We start from the raw sequence: 16476 nt of genomic DNA, 5'->3' as shown, positions 1-16476 counted from the left end.
TCGTGGTGTAAGCCTGCACTTCAAACAGCCCATCTGTTGACATAGTCAATGCTGCTTAGTTGCACAAGCTAAAGAAGCCACAATAAAGCTTTCATGCATAGCCGACCATGGACTGGTCACCCTTAAACAGGGCTACACGGGTAAAAAGCTATGTGTGACATTTCCATTAGTTCAGTGCACAAAGAGTGGCATTGGATTTTTTCCCTGCAGTTTGTATACATACTGATATTACCTGCCCCCTCTGGGCCCTACAAGTACCTCAAAATACAAAATATATCAAAGACGTGCCTCATATGGTGCCTGGTGTCCAATAACACTAGTTGGACAACTCACTTCGTGGCCGCAAACCACTCCATCATGCGTAAAAGGCCGTATTGAGATTTGCATAGGCAACATCCCTTTAACACTGTGAAAGGTATCTCCTCATGTTTGTCGATTATACAAATCGTCCCCCTTTGCCTGCCCGACGTTGGACCTTATAAAGCTTAAAACAGCGCTGGCTAGCATAAAGAAAGTGGGTAGTGACCGAAAATCTTCACGGAAAAGGAGAAACCCAAACTGGCTGCATGCGCATCCACACGCCTACCTCTGCAGCACGAAGAGCTCACCCCTGCGCTCTGCCCTGGCTCCCCAGAGGGAAATTCGTGTGCGCGTCCCTCTGCCACACACACGCAAAATGTGCAACCGAGAACAAGGGGAGGCCCCCAATGCGACCCCCGCACGGCCGAGTGTCAGTCGCCCGCTGCGCCCAAGAGACTAGGGAAAGACGTGTCCTGGGGGAAGGGGGGGGGGGGGCAAGACGGACACCTGACGCTTGCCCCAAGGGAGCCTGCCCTGCTCGAAAGTACCCAAAGATAAGCAACCCCGGGCCCCACAAGGAAAAGGGCGAACCAGGGCGTGCGAGGGCATAACGACGATGAATGGTATGCAGGGGGTACCAAGGAGAAACACTGACGTCATAGACATCGCTGCATAAGGCAGCACGAATTAGGCAAGGGTCGCCCAGACACTCCGATAGGTGGACGTGAGCGATAAGGAAAACAGCCTCAAAAGAGAAACCCCCCCCTGAATGTCTAGGATGCACACGGAACCTTCGGTCACAGAGGAGGCCAACTGGCCGGACCCTGGCACCCGTGTCCCCGTAGACCGGAGGCTGCTCGGGTCGCCAAGATGGCCGCTACCTGCCGCCCTTGCCCACGTGAGCAGTGACACCACGCTGCCCTGGTCACTAAAATGGCCACTGCCTTGCGCCCATGCATCGTAAGCAGTGACCCGACGCTACACTGGTCGCCAAATGGCCTCTACCTGGCGCCGAAAACTGCATGTTTCTACTATGTTAGGCCCGTCTAATCCATAAAAAATTCCCCCAATCATCCAGGCCGCAAGAGACACTATGTCCGCTAAAGGAGACAAAACAATAGCGCCCTCATTCCCCAGGGAAAGAGAGGAGGGGGGCCTCTGCTAAATTCAACACGAATGGGCTCGCCCCAGTTGGCCACCTCACGTGCAATAAATCTTCCCTCGGACCGTCCTACCGCGTGTCTTAGTGCAAGGCCGGGGGACCGGCATAGCACCCAGGGGGAAAAGCACACCCTACAACCCGTCAGCCAGGGTCTGCTAAGACCTCTAAAACGAGCGTCGGTCTCCTGGACCCCTACGTGTCCCGCCAAACGCGCCGCCCCAACTCCGGGCCAACACGCCCACCCCCGCAGCAGACACGGGTCGTAAATGGCACTCTCGACAACTGCAATAGACAAACTTGTAGACTGCGGCAGAAACTGGGGTCAGTGAGCGCCGTTCACACAACTCAGCACCCCCAATGCTCCGCTAGCTGTATCAAAATCTGCCTTGCACCACAACGCATTTAAATGATGCAAAAACAGAAAGCGCCACAAATTACCCTAAACAACCACCGAAACATACCGCCTCTGCTCCTCTCCCACGAGAGGAAGAGTCAAGGGCAGCCGATCCGCGACCGCCCCCTCCCCGAGCTATGTAGCCGCTAAAAATTGTTCAACAACCCAGCGGCCCTACATGCCCAAACATCACAGTGATCATAGGATCCAAGACCAGCCGCCCCTCTAAATAGCATTGCGTCTCCCATCCTGGGGATTGAACCACCAATCATGGAAATGGGAGTGCCACGCATAAATGCTTGATCTCCCATAACTTTCAAGCTCATTCCCGGGGCCGCTGGCGTGGGGACATCGAAGCGGGGGCAGTTGCGAAATGCATGCGACCCTGATAGCCTGCTCTCCCCGCTCCCTCGCGTCAGACTCGCCGAACCCCTACTGCCCAGGCAGGAGCACCTACTAATGCATGCCTGTAGATAACAACTGGGACACCGGGCACACTCGCTCCACCCCACCAGCGGCCAGAAAAGGTACGGCTAAAGCCACAAACTATAAGGTGCCACAAGAGGCAAAGAAACACTGAACCCTGACTCACCAAATAAACCCCGACGGACAAACGGCTCAATAATCCCCGTCGAGACCGGACATCGTGCCCAGACTGCCTGGCTGCGTGACAGAAACCAAACGGCGTCAGGGTGAGGAGACAGCGGACAAAGAGGCCGCTCGGTGGGCGAGGTAGGAATATACCCTCCCCCGCCCACACCAGTCGGAAGTGACGCGCGGGACCCTCCGGGTCTCAAAGCGCTGGGCTGCCCTGTGTGCCATCTTGTGGCACTAGGGGGGCCGCCCTCTTACTTGTGTCCCCTGCGGGGACGTGTCGGTCGGCCAACATAATAGAGGAAGCCAACACTGTATTGGACTCGGAAATAAGAGGCAACAAAGACTAGTTTTGGCATCATTTATTGGTCCTGGTGTGCTCTGATAAACCCCCATTACAAAGCCCCGTTACACACAGGAAAGGGGACTGGGTGACTATGAGTCTTTTAGGCAAGTCTGAAGGTATTTTTACAAGGGTAGAACTTGAGTTCTTGGAGACAGCATTTTATAATGGTGTTAGGTATGCTCTTCTGGTGGTATTATTGTTCTCTAGTTGGCTGGAAGCCTACCAAACTAGAAGAGATGACAGCATGATAGTGGCCAAACTATTGTTGAAAAATAAATTCCTAAATTCTGTTTGCCAACTTATTTAGAATCAGGTAAAGTTACTCATTTTGGGAGTAAGCTAAGGAACTATTCTGCATAGTTTTGCAAATTGAACAAAAGTTCCACTGTAGTTAAAGACCAGAAGCATCAGGAGTAGTTGAAAAATTATAAACAGCACTCTAAAATCCAAACTTATCCAAATAATGTGCATTGGCTTCATTGTAATGGACATAGCCACGTCTTTTTGTGCTTCTGATTATTTTAAATACCTCAGATAAGAGAACAGGAATCCTTCCACATGAGGTCCTAATGGGGAGGGCCATGAGGATTCCAGGCATCCCAAAAGCTATGTTTGTTTCTATAAGTGATGGCATTGTACTAGACTGCTGCAAAAGTCTGGCTGATGCTGTGCATTCTATCTCTCACCAGGTGACTCTAGTGACACCTTCATCAAAGGAAGGATTGTTCCACACCCTTGAGCCTGGTGACTGGGTGTTGGTGAAGAATCACGTTCAAAAGTTGTGTGTGGAACCCAGATGGAAAAGCCCTTATTGGGTAATTCTTGTGATGAACACTTCTGTTAAGTGCCTAGGCTTACCATAATGGATTCACACACTAACTCACAGAGTCAAACTATAATTCTATGCATGGGGCGTTGACAATCTGAAAGATCAAAATCAAGCAGAACCCCAAAATCAAATAGAAAGTCGGCAAGCAGGACTCAAGATGCTTAGAATCAAAAAGTGAAACTGAAAATTCAGGTTCCCAGAGGGAACAGTTTGCTGTGGAAGATGAGAATCACACTGTTTCAGATGAAACAGAGAATCTGGTGACAAGTGAAGGAGAAGAACCGCTGTGAGCTTTGAGAAATTAACTTTGAAGATCAAAACTGATTTTTTGTGACTGAATCCTTTTGAGGTTTTGAATTTTTTGTGCACCGTATCTATTTATAGTTAGGATTGTTTTATTTTGTACCTTAGGTATCCAGACAAGATTAAAGAGTTCCATTGAGCTCTCAATATATGGACTGAGCCATACACTGATGTTTTCTTAAGTTTTACTTTCATTTAGCACCTTTTAAGATTAGTGGTAATTTTGTATGATTTTTCAATTTTTCCTTTTTTTCTTAATGTTTTACAGAAGGAATATGGCAACGGATAAGCAGAAATGCTGTCCAAAATTATGTATAATTAGTATTATTAAAATGATACTACTTGGCTAACCGTGGTCAAGAGAAGGGTGCATTTTTCCACATGAAATGGCAAATGATGAGGATTGTATCCTCTCCAGTGAGGGAGATCCAGACTGGGATTATCCCTACATGCGACAGATGCTGCCCAAATGGCAAAAGTATGCCAGACAACATAATCCCCAATATCCCTTTACCCCAGTGCACCAGATGCCCCTGATACGCAAGGGACCTGGAGCCCTTCAATATGTTCCATGGCCACAAATGGATAAGGAAAACCTCAAAAAGCTGTTACCACCACTTACAGAGGTAGCAGTGAAATGGATTTGGACCTTTGAAAAATAAACTGCAGGTGTCACCCTGTATCAGGATTTTCCTTTACTAGCGCCATCTGGATAAGGATTTAATATGTAGATACAGATTATTTATCAAAGTGCTTGTAATATTGTTTTTTCTATGCCATATCTTCCTTAGACGGCCTCCTGAACTACAAATCTAATGATTCTAAGGGCTCAAACTCTCCCCAGCTGTGGGCATTCGGCCTTCCTTGGCAGCCCTTGGCATTTCATAATTACAGAGTTCCAGGTTCGGAAGTCCACTGCCATCGCCTGTGGCTGCCTTTTCAGTTTTCTGGCTCCTGGTACCTCTCCTACCGGTAAGCACATCCAGTGTTTTATTTTGAACTTCCATTCAATGTTTAATGAAATCCAGACAGTACACCTTCTTCCCATGAGGATCACTGACATAATATCGAGGGACATAATATCGACTAGCAAAAATATCGGCGAAAAAATATCGACAGACAGAATATCCACTTTGTATCTACAAACAGGTAAGTACAAAAATATCGAGTAAAAAATATAATTTACAAAAAATATAGTTTATAAAAATATCGACTTTATTAAAAACAATGTTAAATTAAATTAATATTAAAAATTAATTACTAAAATATACTTAAAAATACTGAAATTACCTTATAATAATTAAATAATTAATTAAAGTTATAAAAAAAGTTTTACAATCATATTTGTTAAAACATATATATATATAGTAACATAATATAACTACAAAATATCCAAAATATTACCGTAGGATAGCGGAAGTGTAAAAATTACAATTCCCACTCCAGAGAGTGCAACAGTAGATAAGGCGTTGGATAGCGTAGAGGTAAAAATTACTATTCCCACTCCAGAGAGTGCAACAGTAGGGAAAGCGTTGGATAGCGTAGGGGTACAAATTAATATTCCCACTCCAGAGACTGCAACAGTAGAGAAAGGGTTGGCTAGCGTAGGGGTAAAAATTACTATTCCCACTCCAGAGAGTGCAACAGTAGAGAAAGGGTTGGATAGCGTAGGGGTAAAAATTACTATTCCCACTCCAGAGAGTGCAACAATAGGGAAAGAGTTGGATAGCGTAAGGGTAAAAATTACTAACCCCACTCCAGAGAGTGCAACAGTAGGGAAAGCGTTGGATAGCATAGGGGTAAAAATTACTATTCCCACTCCAAAAAGTGCAACAGTAGGTAAGACATTGGATAGCGTAGGGGTAAAAATTACTATTCCCACTCCAGAGAGTGCAACAGTAGGGAAAGCGTTGGATAGCGTAGGGGTACAAATTACTATTCCCACTCCAGAGAGTGCAACAGTAGGGAAAGCGTTGGATAGCGTAGGGGTACAAATTACTATTCCCACTCCAGAGAGTGCAACAGTAGGGAAAGCGTTGGATAGCGTAAGGGTACAAATTACTATTCCCACTCCAGATAGTGCAACAGTAGAGAAAGGGTTGGATAGAGTAGGGGTAAAAATTACTATTCCCACTCCAGAGAGTGCAACAGTAGAGAAAGTGTTAGATAGCGTAGGGGTAAAAATTACTATTCCCACTCCAGAGAGTGCAACAGTAGGGAAAGCGTTGGATAGCGCGGGGGTAAAAATTACTATTCCCACTCCAGAGAGTGCAACAGTAGAGAAGGTGTTGGATAGCGTAGGGGTAAAAATTACTATTCCCACTCCAAAGAGTGCAACAGTAGGGAAAGCGTTGGATAGCGTAGGGGTAAAAATTACTATTCCCACTCCAGTGAGTGCAACAGTAGGGAAAGTAGATACTTCATATATTATTTCAAAATATATATATATATATATATTATTATCTATAAAAAAATTATTAAATGTAATTACCAATTTAACATAATATAATAATTAATTAATTACAAATACTAATTTAAATTAATCATTACAATTAGTTATCTATTAATACTAATTAATTACAAATTAACAATTAGTTAATTAGTAATTAAAAAGTTACTTAACAATTAAAATCTAATAAATACCCACAAAATTATCATATGTAATTAGTTATAATTAAATTACTTCCCACCCTATTCCCCTATAAACCCACAACCCACTACAGAAAATAAATTAGTAAAATTAACATAATTATCAATTAATCAATTTAATAAAATTAATTCTCAATTAAAATTTTATTATTTAACAAATAACAATTATTTAACAGTTAATTATATATAAATAAAACTACATAAATTAAGATATTTAATTAATTATAATTAAATTACTTCCCACCCTAATCCCCTATAAACCTACAACCCACTACAGAAATTAAATTAGTTAAATTAACATAATTATCAATTAATCAATTAAATAAAATTAATTGGCAATTAAAATGTATTTAATTACAAAATAAAAATTAATTAATTAATTATAAACAAATACCAATAAATAAATTTACATATTTCATTAATTATAATTAAATTACTTCCCACCCTATTCCCCTATACACCCACAACCCGCTACAGAATTAAATTACGCAAAATGTAAATAACATTAAATTCATTAATTAAATTACATTATAACAGAAATAAACACTTTTAATACATAAAATACACTATAAAAAATTCGATATTATTAAATGTTCGATATTTTTATTAACCTATATTATGTACTTCGATATTTTGTCTATCTATATTTTAAAATTCGATATTACATTACTTACCTTCAAAACTATTTTTTTTATGTCTATATTCTGTCCATTCGATATTCTGTCCAGCCTATATTTTATACTCAATATTATGTCCATTCGATATTTTGCAGTCGATATTTTGTCTGCTTACCTCCCATGCACCTGTTAGACCCAGGAATTCGAGGTACATCGCATTTTGGACTCCAAATGGCAGAGGGGCCGTTTGTGGTATCTGGTTTCATGGAAGGGCTATTCTGCCGAGGATGACACTTGAGAAACTTGTTCCACTGTTCACACACCCCAGACGGTGAGCGTTTTTCACCTTGCTAATCCTTCCAAACCTGGTCCCTGAAGGGTACACAATTATGCATAAACTCTTTATTTTAAGATTATAAGATAGGATATTGTCAATGGCAGCAGGGTCTGCCAGTGGGAGGGACACTGCGGATTTACAGGTCTGATCTTGGTACCTATCCGTGTTCTCTTATTTAACACCCTTCCTGACTCCATGAAGGTCCATGCATTTATTCAATCAATCTAGTCATATTTATTAAGCGCCGCTTGTCATCCGAGAAGGTATCCAGGCGCTTTCTTAAGGTCTCAGTCGAAAGGCCTGGGTTCCAAGTACATGTATTTTCCAGCGAGAGAGGGGAAATGGAACGCAGAGAGCTGGCACTATTCCATCCCCCCCAAAAATATATTCTCCCTATTTCATTTCTAGTTGAACCTCCAAGCATGGCATTTCCAGTGTTTCATGGGCTCTGGTGGAAGGAAGACATGGGCCTCCAGCCACTATTTGCATTGTGAAACACAGAAATAATCATGGTTTGGTGGGCCACACCTCTGTCCCCGAGTGCCACTGCACCTGCTGCACCAGTGGGAGCTATGCCCCTGCCACCAAGTATAGGTGTAACTGAATAAATACCTTTGTACATTTTTTTGTATTTCTTTAAATTAAAAAGAGACTGGCAGTGTAGCTTTAGGGTGAAAGAACAATTGTGCCATCAAACAAAGTTGATATATTAACTCTTGCGAACTCTGGCAATGTTATGTCATGGAACCCACAGGTGACTATTTGGGGAGAATTTTTCAGAGAAATAGAGGTTAAATACTTTCTAAAGTCAGTATGGCAGAGATGGCTATAAAGGCGGTTCAATCAATGTTCGCAGACCACCAGGCAGGTGACTTCTTGCAGAAAAAATATTGAAGTGATTGGGTAGCCACAAGCGTGTCTGGGTACATCAGTTTTTATTTAGTTTTCCAATCACATACAGTACCTCCCCATTCTTTTCCACTGTTTATGACATTTTTCTGAAGTGTAGAAAACCAAATAAGGGACATCAATGCTTGCATTATTAACCACTGTGTGCTATTACTAATGCAATTGTTAATGTGAACAATGCATAGGAATATGTTGGATCTCTTGCACAGTATTCATGTTCAGAATGCATTTAATAATGTTTGATAGCAAGAGTGTAATGCACTAAAGGGGTTTTGGTTTTGGTCATCATGAGAAGGATTCAAAAGGAGGGGGAGACTAAGAGCCTATTTGTATTCAAGGGGTTAGACCATCCTCCACCAGGGCACCAGAGTAAAAAACTCTGTTGCTGTTAGACCTGGTATCCTTGGCGTGAGTCTCCCTTCCATTTTTTCACTGATTGCCTCCTCTGTTTTTGATCTATTTTGCTGGTTAGATGCTCTGGGCACTGTGCCACTGCTATTCAGTGCCACAGTGCAAGTGCTCCCTATGGTAAATTGAGGTATTGATTAGTGACTCTATGATTGGGTTATTTGGTTTACTTATTAGATCCTAGTAAAGTGCACCATGTGTGCCCGGGGCTTGTAAATAAAATGCTGCTAGTGGGTGTGAGAAGTTGGCCCGATATGCAACGTTCGCTATTCTAGCGACCGCTATGTATCGTTCCAATGACCCTTATGGTGTTTGGTTGTAAGTCAACCTATAGACCAGCTATCCTAGTAGCGTGGATACGAGCAGTCTAAGGCTAAAGACTCGAGAGGGCGCGTTAAGCCAGCTGTTTACCACACATGTACCCCTTGAACACCCAGTGAAAGGACACCACACAAGTGTTATGAAAATAAACAGTATATTTATTAAGAATCACAACAGCCCTGTACTCTTTATGAGGACAGGGTACTTAGCACAAACCAAATCTCTTTAGCAAATACTTTAAGTGCACAGTTAAAACAAGTGTCCGAGGACACGGAAAGGTTAAGGCAAGTCGGAAGCGAGGGACTCGGGACCCTAGAGTAAGGAGGCTATGCAGGCACTGAAATGCCGGGTTACCTAGCCACGAGGGCTGCGGCTGCACAAGTCTTACAGGCGTCGGGGTCTTCGCTGACGAGCCAGGAGCCGGAAGAAAAAGGAGTTGCTGGCCGGCGACCAGTGATGAATAGTTCGTAGAGATCCAAGCCTGGATCGGAGATTGATGAAACCTGAAAGCAGAGGGGACCAAGTTCGTACTACTAGCCAGTAGTCAGAGGGTACCAGGAAGGCACCAGTTGGCCGTCACCTCGACCAGGTGAGTGGGCGACGCTAGGCTCTGCAGTCTCACGGACCAGGAGGCGTTGTCGGCGACCACGGTGGAGGTGCGAGCTGTCCCACGACGGATGACGCTGTCGGCGTCTTGAGTGGACCAGGAGGGTCCGGGGTGCTTCTCGAAAAGATGGAAGCAAGGGCCAGTCTGGAGCAACCAGACCAGCAGTGATGATTCTCGGATGTCGTCACAGAAGGACACAAGCCAGCGGCTAGTGACCAGACAACGTGCTGAGCAGCGAGCAGAAGGGCCCCACGCAGATCGTGGAGATGCTGGGGGACTGCACTTCGGAGCTGGAGCGGCTCAGGGTCGGGGCTTCTCGGAACCCAGAGCACTCACCAGAGAGTTACCTCGATGGTCGTGCTGGTTTTTAAGAGCGTGCAGGTTCTGATGATGGCCGGTCCCTCGAGGTCTCGTCGCACCCACAGATCACAGCTGAGCTGATGACGGGGGTAGAGGTCAGAGGTGCCAGGGAAGCCGGTTCTCATCGAGCTGGGCCGTCGGATTCCTTGAGGAAGGACTTACAGCAAACCGCAGAGTTCTTAGATGGTGCCCGCTGATGCAGGGTGACTACTCCTTAGCCACAAGGGAGAAATCTTGAGAAGAGTCTTGAAGTCCTTTCGTAGAAAGTATTCTTGATTCAAAGATGATCTAATTTGGAAGGGTCCCCGCTCCGGCCTTTATCCTAAAGAAAGGGGTGGGTACATGACTAGGTCCTGCCCTAAGGGTGGGACCAGGAAGGGGGGTAGTTACACCCCTCTCCCCTGCCGGACTTTCCCCAGGCCAGGGCTGTCGCCCCTGGAACTGGTTCTAACCGGCAGATGCGTAGTGAGCACCGGGGTGCCACTCCGCAGTCACCTTCTCGCAAAAGCCCTACCTACCCAGAATACACAAACCCCGTCTGGGACGGTGCGAACACCGCCCTCGACAGGAAACCCTTTGTCCAAGCGCTCCTCGCTGGAAGGACTCCCAGCAGCAGGTGGTCAGACTCGTGTCTGTGGTGGCAGCATCCATTTTGTGGAGCTGAGGCTTTCGTTAACTTTAACCGGGGTTCACAGTTACGTACATGTCGTGTCCCTCTAGAAGGGCGGAATGCTAACCTCGTCGCCAGAGTTGGTGAGAGGGCAGCATCCCGATTCGTATGACACCTTACTCGACATGTCTTGATAACGCGACACCGAAGTTACCGATGTGGCACGCGTTATCATGGAACAGCCATTGGGTCTTTTCTCCGCAAGCTGCAACCGGCTCGGCTCGGGCCAGAACACAGTTCACGCGAGCCCATGCACTCTGCCTTCAGGATTGTCAAGGCCTGCCATAGGAGTGACTGATAGGGACTCGGGTGTCCATTGTATGGTTAGATATAGAGCTACTATATCTAAAGCAAAGGGTGATTACACGACTTCGCCCCAGCTGTCATGCAGCCAGTTGTGTCAAATTTAGGAGGCCAGCCAGGGGTGGCATAATACATGCTGCAGCCCCTGGCGGCCCTGGGTACACCTATGCCCTGGGTTACAGGGTCTGATAAGGTGGCCCAGTACCAATTGGTAAATGCACCTAGGGTACATATCGTAATTTAGAAAGAGAACAGCCAGGCTGTGGGTCTGATTGGCAGGCCCACAGCCAGAGAAAGTCGTAAACCAGTGAAACAAAAGCAAAAAATCTGGGTGATCATAGGATTGCAGACCCTACTCTCCTACATGACCCCCCCCCAAACGTCGGAACAACTAGCTAACCTTGACCAGGTAAGTCTTCTTGTTCTAAGTGGAAATATCTGGAGAGCCCATCGGCATTGCCATGATCAGTACCAGGTCTATGTTCCACTGTGAAGTCCATCCCCTGTAGGGAAATGGACCACCTAAGCAGTTTGGGGTTTTCACCCTTCATCTGATTTAGCCACAAGAGGGGCTTATGGTCGGTCTGAATCTTGAAGTGAGTGCCAAACAAGTATGGCCTCAGCTTCTTCAGGGCCCAAACCACAGCAAAGGCCTCCCTCTCGATAGCTGACCAATTCTTCTCTCTAGGGGTCAGCCTTCTGCTTATAAAAGCAATGGGCTGGTCTTGACCATCAAAATTCAGTTGAGAAAGAACAGCTCCCACACCCAACTCAGAAGCATCTGTTTGGACAATGAATGGTTTGGAGTAGTCCGGACTCTTGAGGATAGGCGCCGTGCACATGGCCTGCTTTAGGTCATCGAATGCTTTTTGACAGCTCGCTGTCCACTGAACCTTTTTTGGCATTTTCTTACTTGTCAGTTCATTTAATGGTGTCACGATGGAACCATAGTTCCTGACAAACTTCCTATAGTAACCAGTCAGGCCCAAGAAAGCTTGAACCTGAGTCTGGGTGGTTGGAGGAGCCCAGTCCCTGATTGACTGTATCTTGCTCTCCAGTGGCTGAACCTGACCTCCACCTACAAGGTGGCCCAGGTATACAACCTGTGTCTGCCCTATCTGGCACTTGGTGGCCTTGATAGTGAGGCCTGCTGCTTTCAGCGCCTCCAATGTCTTCCGCAGGTGGACCAGGTGATCCTCCCAGGTGGAGCTAAAGACAGCAATATCGTCAAGATACGCCGCACAGAAGTCATCCAGCCCAGTAAGGACGTGATTCACCAACCGTTGGAAGGTGGCAGGTGCATTTTTCAGACCAAAGGGCATCACCACGAACTGATAATGCCCACCAGGGGTTGAAAATGCTGTTTTAGGCTTGGCGTCCTCAGCTAACCTGATTTGCCAATACCCAGCTGTCAGGTCAAACGTACTTAAGTAGTTGGCCGAAGCCAGCCTATCAATAAGCTCGTCTGCCCTTGGTATTGGGTGGGCGTCAGTCTTAGTGACTGCATTGAGACCCCTGTAGTCTACGCAGAACCTCATCTCTCTCTTACCACCCTGGGTGTGAGGTTTCGGCACTAGAACTACGGGACTAGCCCAAGGGCTATCCGAGGGTTCAATGACTCCCAGCTCCAACATTTTCTGCACTTCACTTTTGATGCAGTCTCTAACGTGATCAGGCTGCCTGTAGATTTTACTCTTTACGGGCAGGCTGTCACCAGTGTCGACCTCATGGGTGCACCAATCGGTCTGACTGGGTGTCAGAGAAAACAGATGTCGGAACGACTGAAGAACCTGTTTACAGTCGCTCTGTTGATGTTCGGAGAGGCTGCCACAAAAGACAACACCATCTACCGAGCCATAGTCAGGATTCTGAGTGAGCAGGTCGGGGAGAGGGTCACTCTCCTCTTCCTGTCCCTCATCTAGGGCCATGAGCAAACTCATGTCCTTCCTGTCGACATATGCTTTTAGCCTGTTGACATGAAGCACCCTGTGGGGGCTCCGGGGAGTTCCCAGGTCGACCAGGTAGGTGACCTCTCCCTTCTTCTCCAGGATGGTGTGGGGCCCGGACCATTTGTCCTTGAGTGCTGCTGGGGCCACTGGCTCCAACACCCACACCTTCTGTCCGGGCTGGTAAACAGTCAAGACAGCCTTTTGGTCATGCCAAGTTTTTTGGAGTTCTTGGCTGGCCTTAAGGTTTTCGGATGCCTTCTCCATGTATTCAGCCATCCGCGAGCGGAGGCCGAGCACATAGTCCACTATGTTGGTTGCCGGTTTTTTGAGAGGTCTCTCCCATCCTTCCTTCACCAAACACAGGGGTCCTCTTACAGGATGCCCGTGCAAAAGTTCAAAAGGGCTGTAGCCAACCCCCTTCTGTGGGACTTCTCTGTAGGCGAACAAGAGGCAGGGGATCAGGACGTCCCATCTACGCCGAAGCTTTTCCGGTAGTCCATGAATCATCCCTTTTAGGGTCCTGTTGAATCTCTCAACAAGCCCATTGCATTGTGGATGATAGGGTGTAGTGAACTTGTAGTTGACACCACATTCCTTCCACATAGCAGTTAAGTAGCTCGACATAAAGTTTGCACCTCTGTCGGAGACGACCTCCTTAGGGAAGCCCACTCTGGAGAATACTCCAACCAGGGCTCTTGCCACAACAGGTGCTGTAGTGGTCCTAAGGGGAATAGCTTCAGGGTACCTGGTGGCATGATCCACTACCACCAGTATAAACTTGTGCCCTGATGCTGTTGGTGGTTCCATGGGACCGACGATGTCGATCCCCACCCGTTCAAAGGGCACCCCCACCACAGGCATTGGTATAAGGGGGGCCTTTGTCGTGCCACCTGACTTACCACTGGCTTGGCAAGTGACACAGGAGCGGCAAAACTCCTTGGTATCTTCATTCATGTGAGGCCAGTGAAAGTGCGAGACAAGCCTGTCCCACGTTTTCGTCTGGCCTAAGTGACCTGCTAAGGGAATCTCGTGGGCCAAGGTAAGTAGGAAACCACGCTGAGACAAGGGGACGACCAGCCTCCTGGTCATGCCAGGCTTGGGGTCTCTTGACTCAGTATACAGGAGTCCATCTTCCCAGTATACCTTGTGGTTACCTGTGGCGTTCCCAGCAGCCTCAGCAGCAGCCTGCTGTCTGAGGGGTTCAAGAGAAGGGCAGTCTAACTGGTCCTTCCCCAGGTCTTCCCTTGAGGGTCCCCCTGAGCCCAAGAATTCAACTTGATCAAGTTCGAACTCCCTAGGCTCAGTTTCCCTCAATTCCTGTAGGTCAGCCTCCTCTGAGACTTGATCCTCGACCTGGGGCAAGGGGGAAGGCGCAGCCTTAACCCTACTGCTCTTTTTCTTGGGAGGTGTCTGGTCCGTTGTTCCAGGATCCAGCACCTGTTCAGTGGGGCATTTCCTGACCTGTGACCTAGTCACAGCGAACACATGTGCTGGCAAACCTAACATTTCCATGTGAGTCCGGTGCTCCACTTCTGACCATTGTGACGACTCCAAATCATTGCCCAACAAACAATCCACTGGGAGGTCTGGACTAACTACAACCTTCTTTTGGCCAGTTACCCCTCCCCAGGAGAAAGCTACAATTGCCATACTGTGATTGGTAGTGACATTGCTTGCATTGGTCACCAGGAATTCTGTACCTGGCATGATCTGTCCAGGGTCCACAAAGTTAGGCGTCACCATGGTGACGCTGGCACAAGTGTCCCTATAGGCCTGAGCCATCTTTCCATTTATGAAAGGCGTCTGTCGGTATTTGCCCAGCGTATTGGGACTTATGTCAGGGGACACGTCCGCGTCCCCTGTACTGACAAGGACAGCCTGAGTGAGTGTGCCAACTAAGTTGTCACGCCCCTCAGAACCCAGGGTTAACCCTACTAAACCCTTGGGAGGCGCACTACCACTGCTGACTGTACTAGGGGGCACAGGTGCCTTAGGGGCTGCAGTGGCAGGAGTCTGCCCTCCTCCTTTCTTGGTGCACTCACTAAACCAGTGAGATTTACTTTTACAGTACTGGCACCATCTTTTGGATTGGCCTTCTTTCTTCTTTTGGGGAGCCTGACCCCCACCCTCTTTGGGTTGTTGGGGACCTGTCGAAGACTTCTGGTCATTTTGTTCCCCCTTAGAATCTTTACCCTTTTGGTCTGCTTTCTTCTGACCACCTTGATTCTGGCCCTGGTTCTGTTTAACTCTCGTACGAACCCATCTGTCTGCCTTCTTTCCCAATTCTTGGGGAGAGGTCAGATCCGAGTCGACAAGATGCTGATGCAACAACTGGTTCTGACAATTGTTTAAAATTTGTTCTCTCATCATCAAATTATACAATCCTGCGTAATCAGTAACCTTACTGCCCAGCAACCAGCCCTCAAAAGCCTTAGTGGCACAATCGACAAAATCAGACCAGTCTTGAGCCTGCGTTTTCTGGGTATCCCTGAACAGCACCCTGTACTGCTCAGTGGTTAGGCCGAACCCTTCAACGAGTGTATTCTTCAAGACTTGGTAATTATTAGCGTCCTCTACCCTTGTGGTGAGGAGCTTGTCTCTTCCTTTTCCTTCAAAGGAGAGCCACAAGATAGCTGCCCACTGACTCTGGGGAACGCCTTGCACAGTGCAGGCCCTCTCCAAAGCAGTAATCCATTTGTGGATGTCGTCCCCTTGTTTAAAGGGGGGCACTATCTTCCCAAGGTGTTTCGTATCGAAACTCTTTTCCCTATTACTAGGTACATTGCTGCCACCAGTGGGGATTGCCCCACTTAACTGTTGCTCTCTAGCGAAAGCAAGCTTTTCCTTGGCCAGGGCAAGTTCTTCCCTTTCGATCCTTAGATTAGCTGCCCTTTCCTTCGCTTCGTACACTCTCCTCTGAGGGGACGTCATCCCTCTTTGAGAAGAGTTGTGAGAGCCGTTGGTATGAAGGGATCTGCCAGAGTCTCTTGACAGAGATCGGGCTCGTCCATTCCCCAGGTTAAGCGGAACCGACAGTAGCGCCGGGGTTCCCCCAGTACCACTATCGTGTCTGCTTAAGTTGGACCGTGTTAGTCTGACGACTTCTACCTGTCCCTTATCTGCCTCGTCCCCAGAGAGATCCTCATCCTCGTCCTCCTCTCCCTCTTCGTTCTCAGTTACGAGGTGGATGAGGTCGGGATCATCTCGGGTTCCCTCGAGGGGAGGCATGTCTCCTTCTGGATTAGAAGAGCTACGAAGTTTCTCAGCTCTCCTGGCATCATAAGTCTCCAAGAGACCAATCAGAAAGGACGTTGTGGGGTTAGACCCCTGCTGAATCTTCCGGGAGTGACACAGTCGTCTTAACTCCTTGAAGCTCAGCACAGTATATCCTGAAGGGATGACCTGTGGAGGGTCAACT

Source organism: Lissotriton vulgaris, chromosome 9 (assembly GCF_964263255.1).
Source record: "Lissotriton vulgaris chromosome 9, aLisVul1.2, whole genome shotgun sequence".
In the NCBI taxonomy this organism is placed as follows: domain Eukaryota; kingdom Metazoa; phylum Chordata; class Amphibia; order Caudata; family Salamandridae; genus Lissotriton; species Lissotriton vulgaris.
This window is presented reverse-complemented; position numbering follows the sequence as displayed.